Raw genomic sequence first — 21,003 nt, 5'->3', positions numbered from 1 at the left:
TGCATATTAGAGAAATAATTAAAAATGCTTCAAATAAAATAAAAATGACTTGGACAGTTATTGACTGGGAATCTGGAAGAGCGAAAGTCTGAAAGTTTGAATATAATCTAATAATAAACAATACAAAAATCCACTCTGAGCAGGAAGTAGCTTCTGCTTTTGAGAAATGTTTTTCTAACATTCCAGTTTCCATCTCAAGCACCCTTGTCTCCTCCACCAGTGTTGCCAAGTCACTTCTTTTGGAAAATGTTAAGGAATGTAAGCAAAATTTCAAATTCAGTGTTGTTAGCCCAGCAGAAATAATTAAAACTTTCAGATCTTTAGAAATGAAAAAAACTGCTGATATATGGGGCATATCTGTAAAAATAATAAGTTCTGTTATTGACGTCATATCACCATAGCACTAGTTTTTAATAGCTGAGGGCCTACCATCAACTTTTAATAAGCGATGCGAATCGGATGCAGTCCAGTTTAGGTACCTAAACTGAATCATTAAAATTCGTACCATGAAGTGCCTTTTACTGAATGGCGTTTGGATCGCTTATGAAGAATGAACGAAATAAAATTGCGTTTCGAAACTTAAAATGATATGATTTTAGCGGTTTTTTCTTCTTTCTTCAGTTCTTTGAAATACAAATTAAATGTTTGCTTATGTGTTTTCGTAAAAATAACGAGTTATGAACGCACCTCCATTGATGTTTGATTTGACAGGACCACAGAGTACATTTTTTTTTAATTCGTTCTTCCGAACAGGCTATAGCCCCTTACTGCCTCGTCTTTAGTATTTTCATTTTTGGTATTTATTTTCAGTATTTTGTTTTACAAAAAAGTCCAATAAAGTATTGTCATCTCATCTTTAAATCAATAAAATTTTTCTTTTATATGTTTTCACTAATTTTTAAAAGTTATTAACAACACGATTCACTTTCCTCTAAGGAAGCAGCAACTTTTTTCGAATCGGTCACTTTGACAAATAAACTATCCAGTTTAGGTTGAAAAAACACCTCATGGTACGAATGAATGAACGAACTAAATCAGTTTGTGATTCAGTTGATATCATTTTTGACATTCAATTGACATAATTGCGATTTAATCAGTTGATTTGACGTCAACCTAAATTAGATAGCTTTAATCACGTCGTGGTACGAAATAGCAAAGCAGTTCATTTTGGGTTGTCAATTGAATCGCAATAACAGTTCATGGTAGGCCCGCTGTATTGAACATAGCGTGTTTCCTGACCTTCTGAAATATAGTAAAATTACACCAATATTTAAATCGGGACTCACTTCTGATCCAAATAACTATCGCCCTGTTTCAGTGTTGCCGACCCTAAGTAAAATATTTGAAAAATTATTTTAAGCCAACTGCTTACTTACTTAACACTTGTAAGTTACTTCATATAAAACAATTTGGCTTTACTAGGGGACGCTCGACTACGGATGCAGGTGTTGAACTCATCAGGAATATTTTTGAGGCCTGGGAGGAATCACAGAATGCACTTGGTATCTTCTGTGATTTATCTAAGGCTTTTGATTGTGTTCACCATTCAACGATTCATAATAGACTTCAGTCAGTAGTTGTAGGAGGCACTGAATCTACTTCATACATTGCGCGATCTGGTGTTCCCCAGGGATCCCACCTAGGACCGTTGCTCTTTTTGATATTTGTGAATGACGTTAGGAATCATATCAAATATTGTAAAGCTTCTCTCTTCGCAGATGATTTAAAAATTTATAAAGTTATCAACTCTGCCTCTGAGGCTGCTTTTGTTCAAAGTGATCTCAATGGTATAAAAGATTGGTGCCTATTAAATGGTATGATCCTAAATGCAAACAAATGTTTTCATATTAAGTACACTAGAAAAAAAAACCGCTTGTTACAGTGTATGAGCTCGATGGCGCACCATTAAAAGAAGTGCAGGAAATTCGTGACTTGGGGGTAACTATTGATAGCAAACTAACGTTTATTGCACAAGTTAATAAAGTAGTTACCACATCCGCACGAATGTTAGGATTTCTAAAGCGAAACTCGAATTGTTTCGGCTCCAAAACGAAAACAATTCTATATAACGCTCTATTGCGCAGTCATATCGAATATGGTAGTATTATATGGAATCCCCTATATACGATCCATTCGCAACGCATCGAGAGCATCCAAAGATCATTCACACGACACCATGCATACATTAGTACTGGATTCTCTCATAGACACCCGTACCATCAGCACCTCAGGAAATTTAATATGATTTCATTGCTCGATCGGAGATCTCTTGCCGGAGTAATATTTTTGATAATATAATATATATAATATAATTTTTAATATTTTGTACAAACTCTTAAACGGTCAAATACAATGTAGTAACCTCTTGCAGAATATTAACCTTGCTGTCCCATATTTATTCCCAAGGTTCAAAATCAAGAGAATCTTCCAAGTTCCTTCTGTAAAAACCAACCTGTGAGTTCAGGCGCCTCTCGCTCGAATTCTTCGCGAGTACAATAAGTTAAACGATACCAATTCAGATCTTGATATATTCGGTGGTGGGCTGGTCAGGTTTAAAGAAAGTGTTGTTAAACACTTAGCTGGTACTCAATCTGCATTTTTCAAATAAGTAGTTTTTTTTTAGTCTTCATTATTTTAATAAGTTAAAGTTATAATTTGTACTTTCATTTCTTATTTTTTTTGTTTTTATTATAGCTTAGATAGTATTAGTTCTAGTTTTCAGAAGTAATTAGAGAGTATTTTTTGTAATTTTTATGTTTACCATACTTGTCGTATACTTTAGAACTACTAATTGTACCATTAGATTAAGAAAATTGTATTGTGTATGATGTGGTGTGCTTTAATAAATAAATAAACTCTGGTCAGGAAGCTATGTCACTATGGTATAAGAGGATCTGCACTCGATCTTCTGATCTCATATTTAAATAATAGGATTCAGAGGGTCGAGGCGACCGGCAGCAGATCTCCTGTGACTCCTCTCGGTATGGGGGTACCACAAGGGTCAATAGAATATAAGAATACTTGGACCCTTCCTTTTCCTAATTTATATAAATGATCTACCTAACCTTTTAGATTTTTTTTTTACAAGGTGGTATTGTTTGCGGATGACACTTCACTTATATTCAAAGTGAAACGAAGCCAAGTTTTATATGACGAAGTAAACAATGTTCTATATGACATCGTGTACTGGTTTAGCGCCAATAACTTATTGTTAAATAGTCATAAAACCAAATATATAAAATTTACCGCGCCAAATGTCAAAATTGTAGATGCGAATATTTTATTAAATGGAGAGGTGGTAAAACCAGTGGAATCTGTTGTATTTCATGGCATTACTCTTGATTCCAAATTGCAGTGGGGCCCCCATATTGAAGGATTGGCGAATAGGCTTAGTTCTGCAGCATATGCGGTTAAGAAAATTAGACGGTTAACTGACATAGATACGGCGAGATTAGTATACTTTAGTTATTTTCATAGTATTATCCTATGGTCCTATGGTATATTGTTATGTGGTGTTAATACCATCTTTGTGCTGCAGAAGAGGGCTATTCGCGCGTTTTATAACCTAGGTCCTAAAGAATAATTAAGAGAAAAATTTAAAGAAATAAACATTTTGACTGTTGCTTCTCAATACATTTTTGATAATGTTCTGTATGTTCATAAGCACATTGAGGAATTTTCTAGAAACTGTAACATTCATAATGTTAACACGAGGAACAAACATAAACTTGTTATGCCTACTACTCGGTTGGGTCGAGTTAGTAAGTCTTTTGTTGGGCGATGGATATGCTTCTACACTATGATCCCAGAAAATGTACAAAACAAATGTGTTACGAAATTTAAAAGAATTGTTAAAAAACTTTGTGTGGGAAAGGTTACTATAGCATAAACGATTTTCTTAATGGGAATAAAGCGAACACCCTCAGGCTCTTTAATTATAAATGTTTATTGTACGATATCACATTGTAATCCATATTTTATATTTAAAAAAGAAAGCCCGCTGGGTTTCTTGCGGCCATTATTCTCAGTTCTGAGGTAGTCTCTTTTGAATGGATGGTAGTTTTTGACGTTCAATAAGTGATTTTAAATCCTATTTTGAATAAAAAAAATTTGACTTTGAATTTGAAAAGGGCATTTATTTTCTTAAAGTTGATTCGCTTCGAATACTTTCTAACCGACTCCAAAAAAGGAGGAGGTTCTCAATTAGTCGGTATTTTTTTTTTCTTTGTTACCTCAAAACTTTCGACTGGGTGAACCGATTTAGATAATTCTTTTTTTATTTGAAAGCCGGTGAAACCCATAAAAGTTTTAAATAAGTATTAAATTTAGTATAGCAAAGTGGATGATAAATTTACGAATAACACAATTTCGCGCCAATCGATTTCGATGATTGTTTTTTTATTGGAAAGCATTTACTTCAAAGAAGTTTGGTAAGGTTCTGATAACAGAATCCATGACAAAGTAACGGAACACTGTCTGTAATCAAATTACAATATACTTACGTTCATTGCTGCATTGAAAAATTTAGTATATTTACACATAATTAGACAAATTGTTAGTTAGTGTACTTCAAATTCACTAAAAATCATAAAATATTTTTTTATTAACAAAAAAACAACCGCCTCCAAAAACACTATTCCAAAACAATATATATGGTGCACTAAAAAGTATAAAATAATTGCGTATTTTTATACAATCCAATTAATTAATTTTATTCTAGTTACGATTATTTAAATTTTTGGAGTCGGTGTCATCCAAGATAGGTTTGTTACTACATACATAGTTATAGGTGAGATGTGCTTGAGTCGTGAGGAGCCGAGAGGCGAGTACGGGTTGCGGCGGAAGGACACCGATTCCAAAAATAACAATAATTCGTCACTAGAATTAGATTGTATAAAAATACGCAATTATTTTTATACTTTTTAATGCACATTATATATGACGAGGTAAATCTATATAATGAAATAATGAAGACAGAACAAATACCAAAACAGTGGACAGAAAATATAATTACATTACTTCATAAAAAAGGAGATACACAATTAATTGAAAACTATAGACCAATAAGCTTAATGCCCAACTTGTACAAAATATTTTCTAAAATTATTTTGAATAGAATAACCACAACATTAGATGAGTCGCAGCCAAGAGAACAAGCTGGTTTTAGAAACAAATTTTCAACGATAGACCATATACATGTAATTAAACAACTTGTACAGAAATGTAATGAATATAACCAACCATATTATTTAGGATTCGTTGATTACAGTAAAGCATTCGACTCTATAAAACACAACTCTCTCTGGAATGCTCTAAAAATACAAGGAATTAACCGCAAATATATAAATTTAATAAAAGAAATTTATAAAAACAATAGAGCAAAAATTATATTGGAAAGATTAGGACGAGAATTTATGATCAACAAAGGTGTGAGACAAGGAGATCCGCTATCACCCAAACTATTTTCGGCTGTTTTGGAACAAATCTTTCGAAAATTAGAATGGGAGGATCAGGGAATAAACATAGATGGTCAACGCCTACATCATTTAAGATTTGCGGACGACTTAATTATTATTGCCCAAGATCCTAGAACGCTCCAAAAAATGCTACAGGATTTGACCCAAGAAAGCAAAATAGTGGGTTTGGATATTAACACTGAAAAAACCAAGATAATGACTAACAGATCACATGAACTTATAACAGTGGACCAAAATACTATCGAATATGTTGAAGAATATACGTATTTGGGCCAAATCATATCCCCCACAAACCTCATGGACAAGGAAATAGAGCAAAGAGTGGCAAGTTCTTGGAGAAGATACTGGTCTTTAAAAAATATAATGAAAACTAATGAGATCTCGCAAAAACTTAAGAGCAAAGTTTTCAATATGTGCATTACACCTTGCATGACATATGGGTGCCAAACATGGTCCTTAACAAAGAAAAATATACAAAAATTGAAAGTGTGTCAACAAAGCATTGAAAGAAGCATGTTAAAGATCAAAAGGAAAGACAAGGTACGACTAACACAAATCAAGAAGAAAACGAAATTAGAAAGGATAGACAACACTATAAAAAGATTAAAATGGCGATGGGCAGGACACACTTTGAGAAGCAATATTGATAAATGGACAAAAAATATTATAGACTGGTATCCAAGACAAGGGAAAAGAAATCAAGGAAGACAACCCATTAGATGGGAAGATGATTTAAAAAAAGTGGCTGGACCAACGTGGAGACGATCTGCTCTGGACAGATCACAATGGAAATTTCTGGAGGAGGCCTATGTCGGAAGACAAGCGAACGATGTAGAAGATTAAGAATATCACTTATATTAAATTATTACTTAGATAAGAATATTACTTAGCTTAGAATATTACTTAGATTAGAATATTACTTAGTTTACAATATTATTTAGATTAGATTAGACTATATATATTGTATGAATCTTACATTGTTTGCAATAAAGGCTTATTCATTCATATTCATTCATTCATATATGACGAGGAAAGAACCTCTGCATTGTTTTTAAAAGGTTGCCTCTGCATTGCTATCTTGCTGAAGATCACTCATTGGTTCTTCCAAAGAAAACTACACGAGTAAGTATTTTATTACTGTCGTTTATTCAACGCGTAGCGTTACGACGTCCCAGAGAGGTCCGTACCGTACGACAGCCCGAGCACGACTGACTCAAGTGTCGACCGTGCGGCTGAATTTATAGGACCCGGCGCACGTGCTAATCCACGTGTTTTGAAATACGGCCGTATTTATGAGGCTGGGTGCACGTGTTTTCAATTCGTGTTGTAGTATTTGCGCCGATATATATATTTATTTAACACCAACAAGACAAGCACTAACAAAAGCATAATAATATTAATACAATAAATAATAAATTCTTAGTGTTGGCTTAATTATAGGTGTTACACACATTTCAAATATCATAGACGCAAACATATTGAATTAAAATGAATGCAAACATTATCGGAATATTTACAAATTGAATTAAACGTAAATGAATAAGAAATCAATAATATTTTATAATAATTAAAACATGCATAATTTCACAATTATATAAAACAGTCTTAAACTTATAAGTATTTATAAATTATTTGAATAAAATATGGTTTTTTCTATAATTTATATTTTTTTATGAATATAAATGAGATAAATTCCGTTTAAATGACGAAATATTGTCTGAAAAAATATCTGTATCGACTTTTTTATCTTTTTCTCTATATTGTTTTGGAATAGTGTTTTTGAAGGCGGTTGTTTTTTTGTTAATTTGTTTTTTATATCAATTAAAGCACAACTAACTTATTTATGTAGTTATAGAAGTGTGTTATAGCCATAAACTTATTTAATATACTAGCGTATATATGACCTGACAGTACAAAAGGATCAATTACGGTTTATCAATGTGTGCGTTATCCAGTAGTTAGATAGTTTACCAAGGAGCTAATTCCAAGCGTGGCTGACTGTTTGCCACTAGTCAATCAAAATCTGTTATACTAATTTCCTTCGTTCGATTCGTTTTCGTTTTATATCTATGTTGCACGCTTTGTTCGTCTGGACGCCTGGTATGCGCGTCAGTCCACGCATTCCATAATGATACCTACATTAAATATAATATCAATAAAATTGATGACAAACACCGCAAACAGTTATAGTGATAAGAGAGCCGGCGAGGACACGATCGTTCACGGTGACTCATCCGATGAGAATGAAGCAGATAGCGGGCGCGATTCGCGGACGTGCTATATATTATTTGTGCTTTTTTTTAATTTTAATTTCATAGCGAACGCAAGGTCGTTATACAGCATTACAATGACGTAAGACGCTATAGCGAAGCGATAACGAGAACCGTTTTAATTTACTATTTAAATGTCATTCTTCAATGGATGTGCTTGGAGCTTGGTTTTTGATGAGGTCTTTCATTGAGTGGTACTCGTTGCGGGATACTCGACACATTTTTCTGGATTGTATTTTGAATATATAATTCCGTGTGCCAGCGCCTGTGAGATGGACCGATCAGATACAGTCTGATGGCGAGAAATTGTGGCGGGGCTCATCACATCTGACCTTATTGAAACTTATTTATTGACAGTCGGTCTATCTGTACACGAGTACATACACACGTGTTCATGTATTTCTAAGGATGTATTTTTTTACACCTTGGTTTGCAGATGACTTCCACACCACTACCTACTTCTAACAGTGAGAGACTACTTTGCGCAGGATGCCAGCTAAATTATGGGTACCACAACAGCGAATATTTCTGCCGTGAAGCAGTAATGTTCAAGCATTATTGGGCAAATGCCTCAATACCTTTTGTAACGCAATTCTAAGTAGTGCCGCTCAGAATTTTTGGGTTTTTCAAGAATCTTGAGCGGCACTGCATTGGTAACGGGCAGAGCGTATCAATTACCATCAGCTGAACTGCTCGTCTCGTCCCATATTGTATTAAAAAACTATATTTATCATACATAGATAGATATTTATCGTGCATATAATGTAATACCAAATAATTTGTTTAACTTCCAGAGTGTGACTCATTCTAACTGACGATATTGGTTTGGTGGGTCATGATGGGTCATGGTGGGACCCAAACACTAAATACTGCGTTAGGTGATACCCGAGTTATTTTATAATAATTTCCATTGAAAACAATGTATATGCTAAGTACTGCATTATTTAAATATAATTGAATCCTCTGTTGGTATCTATTGGTATAATATGTACATACATATTAACACAGAAATCATGTTTTACAATCTCTGTGTGTATTATTAGCTAAACTAAAAAAACCGCTATCAATGTTTTCGTGAATTTAACTGTCACAGAGAGTAACATGGACTACAATTATTTAAGAAAAAATACCACTTGTTAAATTATAAAGTATACGATATTTTAATAAACTACTGTATTACTAAGGTTGCTAAAAAATAAAAAAAAATCAGCCATTTGGAGTGATTAGGAAACAAACGTTACATACATCAATAATTAAATAAATAAATTGATATATTATTATATATTAATTATACATATTATACAATTACAAAATCATAGACGTGTCGTAGTAAATATTTTTTTAAATAGCCATGTACCAAATACAGGTCAAAAAAGTATGTAGTTATCGGATCGGAATTGTTGTCTTTTTGTCGTGAATGCTGTCCTCAGAAACAATTCAACCAACTTCAATGCGGTTTGCTCTGATATATTTTAGCAAGCTTTAAAGTTAAATCAACGCGGATAAAGTCGAAGGACCTCTAACATATTATAAATACACATATATACAACAGGTGTACCAAATGATAATACGTAATATTAAAAAGATGTCGCGCTTGATATTGATTGCTCCAATAAAATACACGCGTCACATAATAATATAGCCGACAATAACAAGTTTACAACCAGAACACGAGGACCATACTATTGAGCAATAATTAGGAGAGATGTGTCTTGTCACTTGTATAATAGCGTACCGTACACTTACAACAGTCGCTACTGCGCTACAAGCATACTGACAAATATGTCGTGCGAGAGAATATCTCTGAAGGACACACACCAAAAACGAAAGCGAATCTATTATTACCGTAACCGATTTTAATCAAATTGTTATTTATAGTGATACCCCTTACTTCTGGGATTAATTATACAAATTAAATTTGTAACCAAAGTTTATGTCTTGTTAAACATGAAGCCACAAACTGAGAGTCGCGGATTCGAGTCCCGCATCGTTAAGTCGTAAACATTCATCGACGTTTGGCTTTAGCTCTTTATAGTATTTTGATTATTAGACTAACCCACATTTTTCTTAGAATCTTTACAAAACACGCATTATAATATAAATTTGGGATGTCGCTTGGGATGTTGCTTTTGGGGTACCTGTGATGACGGACGGACAGCGGTGACTAACGGCCATTCCCAATATACTATCTACACATAGAGATTAATTACTACCTTCTACTGTCAGTAATTAGCTGTCAATAATCTGAAGCTGTCCGAATATGCCGGATAAGGCATTCTTATCGCCTTATATAAGGACGCGTGAATTTTAATATCAATACAAACTTATATTGCTAGTAATACGTCCTCCCATTGACAGACAGCGTGTACGGATAAGGTGAGTTACCGTCGATTAGTTAATTGGGACAGAAAAGTCAACGATAGTTTCGATATTTTTCTCAAGTAAGAGATGGGACTGAATATTGGGAATGGCCGTTAGAGTCAGCACAGTCATCCCCAGTAAGATCAATAGTTACTGGTATAGTAGAAAGATACTACAAAAGAAGAAGAAATAACAGCTTGCTAACTCATCTTGTAGGTATTGATTTACTGATGTAGATGAACATTCAAACTGTTGCTCATATTGGGTTGATATGTTATTTTATCTCAAGTAGGCCACAACCGGAAACAGACTGAATATTGGGAACGGCCGTTAGTAATTACTGTAATTATCTTTAAGATCTATTTCTAAATTTAACTAATAACCTAGTTTGTTAGCAATAAAGTGTCTATCTATGTCAATTTCATTAAATTATTCTCTTTATCAATATCTACACTGGCCTTCAAAAGTAAGTATCACACTTTTAAATTACAATTTTACCATTCACATTTTTCTTTCTGTTTTAAATTTTTTTCAAGATCGATGGGTCTTGTTTTAAAAATTTATGCTAAAAAGCACATAACATTTATTTATCAGGCCTCTTTCAGTTGAAGAATGTGCTAGGATCATGGCTTTTCTGGAACTAGGCATTAGTATGCGTCGCACTGCAAGAATAGTGGGTGTGACGGTACGAACGGTCCAGAAGGTAAAGCGAAGGTACGAAGAGACTGGACACCATCTGAGGAGACCTTGTAATGGCAGACCCAGGTGTACTAGTGCCCGAGATAATCGTTATATTATTTCCACTGTGTTAAGAAATCGCCACCAAAATGCAGTTGGAGTCCAGCAACAGCTACTTCAGACCCGGAGGGACTACATTAGTGACAGTACAGTGAGAAGAAGACTTGCTGAAGCAAATTGAAACCCCGAAGACCAGCGAGTGGCCCAAAACTCGAGAGACAGCATCGAGTAGCGAGACTGCGATACGCCCGTGAACACATGCAGTTAGATGAAGAAGAATGGTCAAGTTTGCAGGTGAGTCTCGATTCTCCCTTTACACTTCTGATGGAAGGCGAAGTGTTTACAGGCGACCTGGTGAGCGATACCTTCAAGCCTGCATCTCAGAAAGAGTCCAATCCGGTGGAGGCAGTGTACATGTATGGGCTGGCATATCTTCAGAAGGTCGCACAGAGCTAGTAGCCATAGAAAATGGCACCCTCACTGGGCAAAGATATGCTCAAGAGATTCTCAATGAGTATGCAGGGTCGTATTTAGCAAATATGGGTGATGGATCGATGCTGATGCATGATAATGCCCGGCCAAACACGGCTCATATCGTACAAGAGTATATTCAGGAGGTCGGTATCAGCATGATGGCTTGGCCATCAAGAAGTCCTGATCTCAACCCGATTGAACACGCCTGGGATGAGCTTGGGAGGCTAGTCAGAAATCACAGGCCACCACCTATTACCCTCAGGGCACTAAAGCAGGCCCTGGTAGAAGAATGGGAGAATATTCCTCAACATCGGCTCCGAAACCTAGTGTTCAGTATGCCAAACCGGCTCGAAGCTGTAATCAGAGCTCGAGGAGGCAATATCAGTTATTAAAAATTAAATAACATGTAATACGTTTTAGTTGATTTTTTTACACTATACTAAAAATGTATATTTTCATTGTTTTATCTTTGTTAAGTTAAAAATGTTACTAATGTATAATTTTAGTTTCTAAGAATTAAAGCATTTAAAATTTGCAACAAAACGTTTTTAATCTTAAATCTCTACCTTCTATAGTTAAGAAAAAAATTAATTTGAAAAGTGTGATACTTACTTATGCAGGCCAGTGTAGTTCCTAAGTTATAATATCGGACGAGTAACAAAATACTGCAGCACCATAGAGCTTAACTATGAAAATATCTAAAGCAATAATATTTAATAAGGGTTACGTAAACGAAAACACAAGACTTATAATGGCGCCATTCACACAAACCGGTTGCACTGGAAATAGAAATTCATACGACCGGCCGGCACCATGATTTGTCGCAACGATTCAATTTACAATGACGTCAACAAACTGCGGGCGTCTTCGGGAGAGCAATTACAACAACACACCTCACACTGCTACAACAACTGACAACAGAGGGCCTATAATCAACTTTTAATAAGCGATGCGAATCCGACGCACTTCAGTTAGGTACCTAAACTGAATCACTAAAATTCGTACCATGAAGTGCCTTTTACTGAATGACGTTTGGATCGCTTATGAAGAATGAACGAAATAAAATTGCGAAACGTTAAATGATATGATTTTAACGGTTTATTTGCGTAGGAAATACTTAAAATACATTTTGAAATTACGCAATTGCGTCAAATTATAAACCATTAAGCCCCTTTTTGTACTTATTAAATAATAGTAATATAAATAAATATAGTTCTTTGAATTACTAATTAAATGTTTTCGTAAAAATTACGAGTTTTGAACGCACCTCCATTGATGTTTGATTTGACAGGACCACAGAGTACATTTTTTTTTTATTCGTTCTTGCGAACAGGCTATAGCCCGGGCCCTTACTGCGTCGTCTTTAGTATTTTCATTTTTGGTATTTATTTTCAGTATTTTGTTTTACAAAAAAGTTCAATAACGAATTCTCATCTAATCTTTCATCAATAAAATTTTCCTTTTCTGTATGTTATCACTATTTTTATAAGTTATTAAGAACACAATTCACTTTCCTCTAAGGAAGTAGCAATTTTTTTCGATACGCTCACTTTGACAAATAAGCTATCCAGTTTAGGTTGAAATAACACCTCATGGTACGAATGAATGAACGAACTAAATCAGTTTTGATTTGAGATCATTGCGATTTATTCAGTTGATTTGACGTCAACCTAAATTAGATAGCTCTAATCACGTCGTGTTACGAAATAGCAAAGCAGTTCATTTTAGGTTGTCAATCGCAATAAGAGTTCATGGTAGGACTGCTGTTCAATAGAGTGACGCCACAGCCCTTATACAGCATTACTTTTTCAACTTATAGTTCTTTTGACACCGACACCCAGACGTTAGCTGGTCAACTAGACCATTTGTATCAAACTGCAGCTACGAAGCCTGTTGTAACTCATATGTCTACTGAACCATTGAACGAGAATTAATTAAATTTCAATATATAATTTCAATTTATATACAAGTTTTTAAATAAAATAAAATAAAATATAAATTCTCTCTAATTTTATAAAAATATTTAGATGACCCAGCAAACTTTGTATTGCCAATTAAAGTAATAAAAAATACTCAATAATTAAAACTTTTGGGGTAAAAAAATTGATGACGACCGATTCTCACACCTACCAAATAATATATCATACATAAAATGTATCGTACTACAATAATTAATAAACTCGATTGCCATCTTGCAACCCTATTGCGGATCTGTAGATCAGAATAATATAAAAATGGTGATTAAAAAACAGAGGTTGATTGTAGACAGGTGAAAATTTGAAGTTGTATGTATTTTTTTAATGCTAAATCATATTAAAATAAATATATAAAAAATTGTCAATAAAAAAATTGGTTTTTAAGGGTCACCCTCTTATCATTTAGGGGTATGAAAAATAGATGTTGGCCCTTTCTCAGACCTACCTTATCAGGTAGGTCTGAGGTATACACACAAATTTTCAAACACATTGGTTTAGCCGTTTCGGAGGAGTTTGGTAACAAACACCAGGACCCGAGAGTTTTATATGTAAGTTGGATGAAACAACAAGCTTTTCGACCATGTTCGGGTTGACGATAGACAGGAGCGGGAAGGGCCCTCTTAAGTCTATGCTTCAACCAGAAATCTCTAGCTTAAACAACAACAACAGTTATGCAGATGTTTTACAAGTATGATGTAACTCGCGACTTTCGACGTCATAAGCGTAGCGAAACGCTATCGCTCTTGTTAATGCCACGCTCATTGCAATTCCAAATAGGAATATCTATGGTAATCATTGCGTTTAATTACTTCATAAGTCGGTGAAAGTGAAGCTCAGAGTTCCGTGACGAGGCAGACGTAATAAACTGTTGTTTATCATCTTTTTAAGTTTGCCAAAAAACATATCAATCCTCCGGAATTCAAATTCAAATATTTTTATTCAAAAAAGGATATAAAATCACTTATTGAAAGTCAAAAAAAAACACCAATTCTAAAAGGTATGCCTCAGAACTGAGAAGAACGGGCGCAACAAACTAAGCGGGCTTCTTTATAAAAGTTCTAAATTCTAAATTCTTTTTAAAAATATGTTTACAATGTAAAATCTTACAATAAAATTTATTATTTAATAGCCGGTCGCTCCATTTCCAATCCGTCGTATCATTAAGAAAGTCATTTATGTTATAGTAACCTTTACTACACAAACGTTTATTAACAATTCTTTTAAATTTTGTAATACATTTGCTTTGAACATTATCTGGGATCTTGTTGTAAAAGCATATACACCCCACAAAAGACTTACTAACTCGATTTTGACGAGTAGGTACACTGCAAGTTCGGAACAAAAAAAATTTTCCTTTTTAGTATCCAACTAATATTTTAAACAACTATGTAAGCCTTAGACACAGCATTACATTTATTATATCACTGACAATTTCTTGTTAAATCTGTGATTTGTCCGTGATTGCTTTTTTTTATGAAAGAGGAGGACAAACGAGCGTGCAGGTCAACTGATGTTAAGTGATCACCACCGCCCACATTCTCTTGTAACAACAGAGAAAAGAAAGGGTTACGCACTTTTTTTAAGGTATCAATGTCATGTCATGAAAGAAAATTGCTTGAAAACGGCACCGTGGTGTAACGCCACACATCCAAATCGAGGGGATAATCTTGTAATTGTGATAAACGCTATTTATTTGTTTTATATTAATAAAGTTAAGCTCGTCGACACGAAGCGACTTTCCGAACGAGCATTACATAGCTGAGTGTGATAGCTTAACCTCATTCAAGAACCACTAAATACAATACCCAAGGCGCATAAAGAAGTTTTCACCTCAATTGAATATTACTTAGGTCCGTATTCCAGATGGCGTATCAATAGGTAATCCTAGATCAAGTGGTTTGTCACACACCTGTGCATATAAGAGACAAAAATATATAACTTACAATGGATAATGATGCCTACTAACTTATATTTTAGGTTCGCATTCCGCTATACGCAGAATGGCGGCATATTCTATATTTACAATGTCCTTGCCAGTTTCTAGCTTCCATAAAAATAAAAGCAGCACCAATGACATCAGATTTGAAACATGGACAACAAAAATCATAGACGGAGAACCTACTTCTTTTAGCAAATACATCGAGTACCATTATATTACCAAAACTTTGCGTAGTAGATAAATATTCTTTACTTATCTGCGTAAATAATAACCATAGTTTGGGAGTCTACAGTGATATTAACTATTATAACCTTGAAAAGCTTTAACGAGTCAAATAGCCTCGTATATCTCAATAAATAAATATAGTTATTTTCATAACCACTATCAATCTGCCCTTAACCGTACCTCTTTTCAATAAGGTTGCCGTCTAGACATGACGTCACCAAGAAGATGGCGGCAGGCACTTATATTAATTTGCGGGAATTGTATTCATGTATTTGGAATTATTGTACGGTAGCAGATTAAGACGAATTTAGATTACATAGTTGAGTTGATCAATCAATAGCTTTGTGTAGAATCGGTGACATAAGTTACTACTCAAAGGAATTTGTGAATCATATAAGTACCAACCCTACTTAATATATTATATCGTCGAATCCTTCTATTTTATATTTATAGTCTACATAAAACAGCCATAATAAAATGTAGTAAAACAGACGCTTCCTCGGTGCAAATTATTTTGGCAATGACCGGAGCCCGTCACTCGTAAATTTACGTGCCGCGTGCCAAAATGTCACCATTATGAGAGCAACGAATTTTCGACGTGGGTTTAGGCCGTGGACAAGATGGCCTTTTTTACGTCAGTCATAGTTAGAGCATAGAGCTCACTGATTGGTAGATAGATAATGGCTGCTCATCCGAATTGAATTGTTAGTGGTGCGCCGACGATCGACTTTCGTTTCTTGTATCTGAGTCGCTAGGGTTTGTAGTGTTAGGTTTATTGTGTGCGAGCATCCGTTAGCTAAGACTTCATTTATGACTCAATGACAATACTGAATTTAATTTTGACAGTAAATATTAGGGGAAATTTTAGTATTAGAATACTTTATATTGCTCTGTCCCAGCACGACTGGACTCCACGGTGACGTAGACTGCATGAGACACATAATTGAACAGCCGTGCCAATGTCACTGACAACAATACCTATATTAGGTGATTTTATTTTTGGACTAGATAGTTGTCCTGAACTTAAAGTAAACAAGTTCCACAAAACTTGCATCACAAACACTAAATATGGATAAATCACTGCTATATAATAAATACTTGCTATTTGCTAATTACTCGTACACCGCTCGTAAAGTCATAACAAGCCACAGTCACAGTAGACATATGTAACAGTATGAAAACAACCTTCAAACGTTCCAAATGACACACACAAACATGCGTATCGACGAGGCCCCTCACACAGTGCAGGAGAAACATTAATACGAAATGACATAATAACCTAGACATATTATGAACAAAATTGAACTGCCTGTTTTTAATTTGAAAATAAGACTACTAACACTTCTTCTCTTAAACTCGCCTCGCCGCATATACTCTCTCTTTTTCGTTCCTTAGCTTTCCCTCGCCATCGTTCCGAATAGTATGTGTACCCGGTCTAAAAGCATTCTACGACTTACGTACTGTATACAAGCAACTATACACATTGCATGGTTTGATATAACTGATACATCTATACTGTGGCACAGTAATAATCTAAGAATTAATTACACACGGCACCTCTGTGACCTATTTGCTTAGATTGTAGTAACAATTTACCGCTTATTATACTATATCAATTTTATTTTATTTAACAATTATGTTGCATGAATGTAGAAGGTTGCCGGGCATGCTAATGTATCTATAATTTTTAAAGTGTAACGTTAAAGTGTTAGAAAAACCATAAATCAGCCCTTAATGTGTTAAAGTCACTAAAACACCTCGTCCTAGGTGAGTGGTGCTGCCGCAAATGATGACCGCGACTAACAGTATTAAGTGTTCTAACAAACTGTTTATATAGCGTGGCACTACGAGTACAATGGCGACATTAAATAAACTACTTCCACCTCACATGAAGAATAAAAAATTATTAAAATATACAAACAAATTATATATTTAGGAAACACAATTTTATTCACCCTTACGTGGTCACACAAGCTGGCACGAATACCTAGACTGCAGTGCCTACGCTAGCGCGCGGCTACTACGGCATGGAAAATTGATTTATTTAGGTGAATTAAGTAGGTGTTTTTATTTTTGAATTTATTTTTTCTTGTGTGAGTGTTTGTGCAATATACACATTGTTGCACGCTGTACTTTGTTACAAAACGCATGCGAGATGCAATGCGGTGAGAGAGACGAGACGAAGTGAACGCTATCGGTTGTTTTGATATTTTCGCACAAACTGAATGCTGTATCATCGTCTTTTTTGTTTTTAATACTTTCTAAATATACAATATGGATTATAGGTTCACATACATTACTTCTTGAGTAACCATGTGATAAACAGTTTGTTATTTTCTGGAATGATTTATACAAATTAAATTCATAACCAAAACTTGGGACGACACGGGCCTCGAACCTGCTTCTCTAGGGTTACGTCCTAGCGCTATAGCAACTAATCCAACCGTCCGTATGCCGCATGATTCGTAAAACTTTGTATGTTTGTTTAACTTTCGGGTTGTGGCTCCATCTATAGAACCGGAAACTTCACAGTTGAGAACTCGCTCGCCTCGCTCGCACTTAGAAACTTAAAGCTGCGTCGCACCGCTCCGCATTGAGTCGCATTTCACCGCATCGGATCGCATCATACTCGCCTACGTAGCACGTATCGTAAAACATCCGCCGTGCGAAATTCGTGACATCATTTTTGTTAACGCTCACGACGTGTTGCGGCAACCTCATAAAAACCACAAAACGAAACATATTGCATGTTTCTTTTTGTTTATTTTGCATGACAAAAGAAACATTCAATTTGATTATTTGCAGTGTCGGTGGACTAAATAAGTACTTAAATAAAAAAAAAATCGTGAATTGACTATAAGTAATGGTATGCGACCAGAACGCGTTTTTAAACATTTAATAAAATGATTAGGTTCCACGTCAGAATCGGCAATCCTCTTCTTTTATTATTAACTATCTGATACCCGCGACTTTGTCTGCGTACACATATTCACAGAACACTAAAACTTTAATAACTTTATATTAAATGAATATTTCACAATATTTTTTTTATAGTTTTAGATAAGTGCCAAATGTCTAGGGATTAAAACTTAGAAGAGTTAATTGACATTTAGACACTAGTTTTCTAGTTTTTCCGCGATGCGCGCTTAAATGAAAACCTCTATCATATTAAATTTAATAATTATAATAATTCTAATATAATTTTCTTCACGAATAATTATTAAGAAATTACGAAAGAACAGCTGCAACATAACACTAATTACTCGCGTATCGTCGGCGGAAGTTCGTTAACCGGTTAAATTTCGGGTGTCCGTGCGCCATTGTGTTGTCCTGTACAATGACAATAGACAGGAGCGAGATAGAGAATGGGTGTTAAATAGAATGACCCCGGCCTGATGAGATGCTGCGAACATCATTCTCATAACGCTAAATGCATCTATGTAATGTACGCTAATGGAACGCAAGGCTCATCAGTGCGACCTTACAATTGCAACTGTCTGAAGATTAATTCATAACAGGGATACGAATTACCTTACTCTTTTATTGAATAAGAGAACAAACATTTAGCTCATTTGATGGTAGTTGTTGTGATTCTCGATCAATAGGACACATCTTATGATACATTTTAGTTGAGTGTTTTTGCAGTCATAATAATGGTATTTATTTACTTTTCACCGCTTCAATAGACCGAAGGCATAGTTCAGTGTTTAAATTAATTTTAACATGTGTTTTGTGTCTTAAGATCTACAAAGCAGCTCGAACTATTCCAACTCGAAGGAAAACCAATTTGCCCGTCTCTCTATACAACTGTGCTCGTCAAACGAGTCTTCATTAGTATACTCAATCTCATTTTAGCCGATTGAGCGTTACATTGCCGAGCGTGACAGCCCAGTATCTTTGCTCAGCCAGTTTTGAGAAGTTTTTACTATAAAAACATTATAGCAAGCTATATGCAAATCACAACGATAAATATAATGTTTTATAGTAAGAAAGGCGCCAATCAGTAGAGTAGTACCTGCGTATCGACCAAACTGTTCAACGAACGATACATAGATTAACTTTAATACTGAGCAAAAGCATTACCATTTAGCAGCCTCAGTAGCAGTGTAAGAAATATCAGCCACTGCGGTTTTTTTATTATAAGAGTGAAGACACGAGTGACACGATCACAAGGTGGTAAGTAAATTTATTGAATTAGCCGTTACATTGCGAAAGTTCATAATTATCCAAATGTTGTAAATATTCCGCTAGGAGGTGCCAGAGTTTGACGAGTCAACGTTTCCTACGGATGCCTCGTGGAGAGGAATGTAAGTAATTTTTATTATTTTATTTCCAATAAGTGACGGAATGAGCAAACTTCCACCTAATGAAAAGCAGCAACATCTGATGTAAGGCGTATCGTACCGCTACTGTGAGATTTTAAGATGTTTCATAAACCTTAAAGCCGCTCCGCTGCACCAATTATTTAACAAAACATGTTAAAAAAACTTCCGTCCGCTGCACCTCTTTTTGTTTCATTTTATAAATAAGTTCCGGTGTAGAATACGTGGCAGCTGTTCTAGCAATAGTAGATTTAGTTCTCAAAAGAAGAAACAGGAATAGATTCTAGGTCCTACCATGCAATCACATTCGTTCAATATTTAAGAATTTAAAATTGATGATAGGTTCGGTATGAAAAACTTTTTGTTGCTCAGATAGTGATTTTGTTAGTTGTTAAAAAGTGAGTTGTTATCATCTTATATATAAAGTCTCACAGGATATAATAAAAGGATGTGGAGGAATGATGTTATGGACTATAACATCCCAAAGAACCTGTCTGATTGTTATCAGTTGCATAAAAACAAAATATTTTCTTCATTCCACTCCATCATACACAAACCAAATAGAATTATCGCTAGTTACGAATGCTACGTCTTCATTCAGTGAACGCTAACATTATTCGTTAATTTCTATCCCCGCAGGCGAAAGCGGGTAATTTAATCCAACGTCGCGGTAAACATGTTAAGATGCTTTATTTAACAAAACAGTTAAGCCACGCCCCTAATCGGTATATAAAACATGTTACTGTGTTAACAAACACGGAAAAACGGTGCAGCGGACCGGTATTAACAGTGGCATAACAGTGTGAATTGTGAGTTGACAGCAATTTTGCGAAATGATGTGTTGGTAGTCCTGTCACTGATGAACACTTCAAATTGTCCTACTGCTAATGCACTTATTATCAAATAATGACAACAGCTTTCAATATTAATTGAGATAACAAGAGAAAGGGAAATATATTTTATTAACATAATAACATAAAATAATTTTTCTTATCTCGCTGGCTTTACTCTTAACTTTTATATTCATGCGTTGTTTTTGATTTAATAAGTCTGTTTATGTTTGACATGAATGAATACATGTGTTAACTACGTTTCGACGTATTGAATTCAAAATATCAATGTTTAATGGGTACTTATCTTAACATATAAATGATAATTTAAACTTCATTCCTTGACACGTTCCTGAGAAAAACAGCTTTACAGGCGGAAGATGAAGTATGC

General features: G+C 34.8%; 1 protein-coding gene across 4 annotated transcripts in view; it reads right to left on the bottom strand.

Annotated features, from left to right (window-relative positions):
* LOC126972143 (rho guanine nucleotide exchange factor 12) overlaps nucleotides 1–21,003 on the bottom strand; it is a 284,774-nt gene that overhangs the window by 244,741 nt on the left and 19,030 nt on the right. Inside the window, exon 1 of one of the 4 annotated variants that reach the window (XM_050818738.1) lies at nucleotides 11,933–12,073. The exons of the other annotated variants lie outside the window; for them this stretch is intronic. The gene's annotated coding sequence lies outside the window, so the exon portion shown is untranslated. Of the gene's footprint in view, nucleotides 1–11,932; nucleotides 12,074–21,003 lie in introns of those variants that run through there. 4 annotated transcript variants of the gene reach the window in all.

Source organism: Leptidea sinapis, chromosome 2 (assembly GCF_905404315.1).
Source record: "Leptidea sinapis chromosome 2, ilLepSina1.1, whole genome shotgun sequence".
Taxonomy (NCBI): Eukaryota; Metazoa; Arthropoda; class Insecta; order Lepidoptera; family Pieridae; genus Leptidea; species Leptidea sinapis.
The sequence above is the reverse complement of the archived record's forward strand: the minus strand, read 5'-3'. Positions and strand labels throughout refer to the sequence as shown.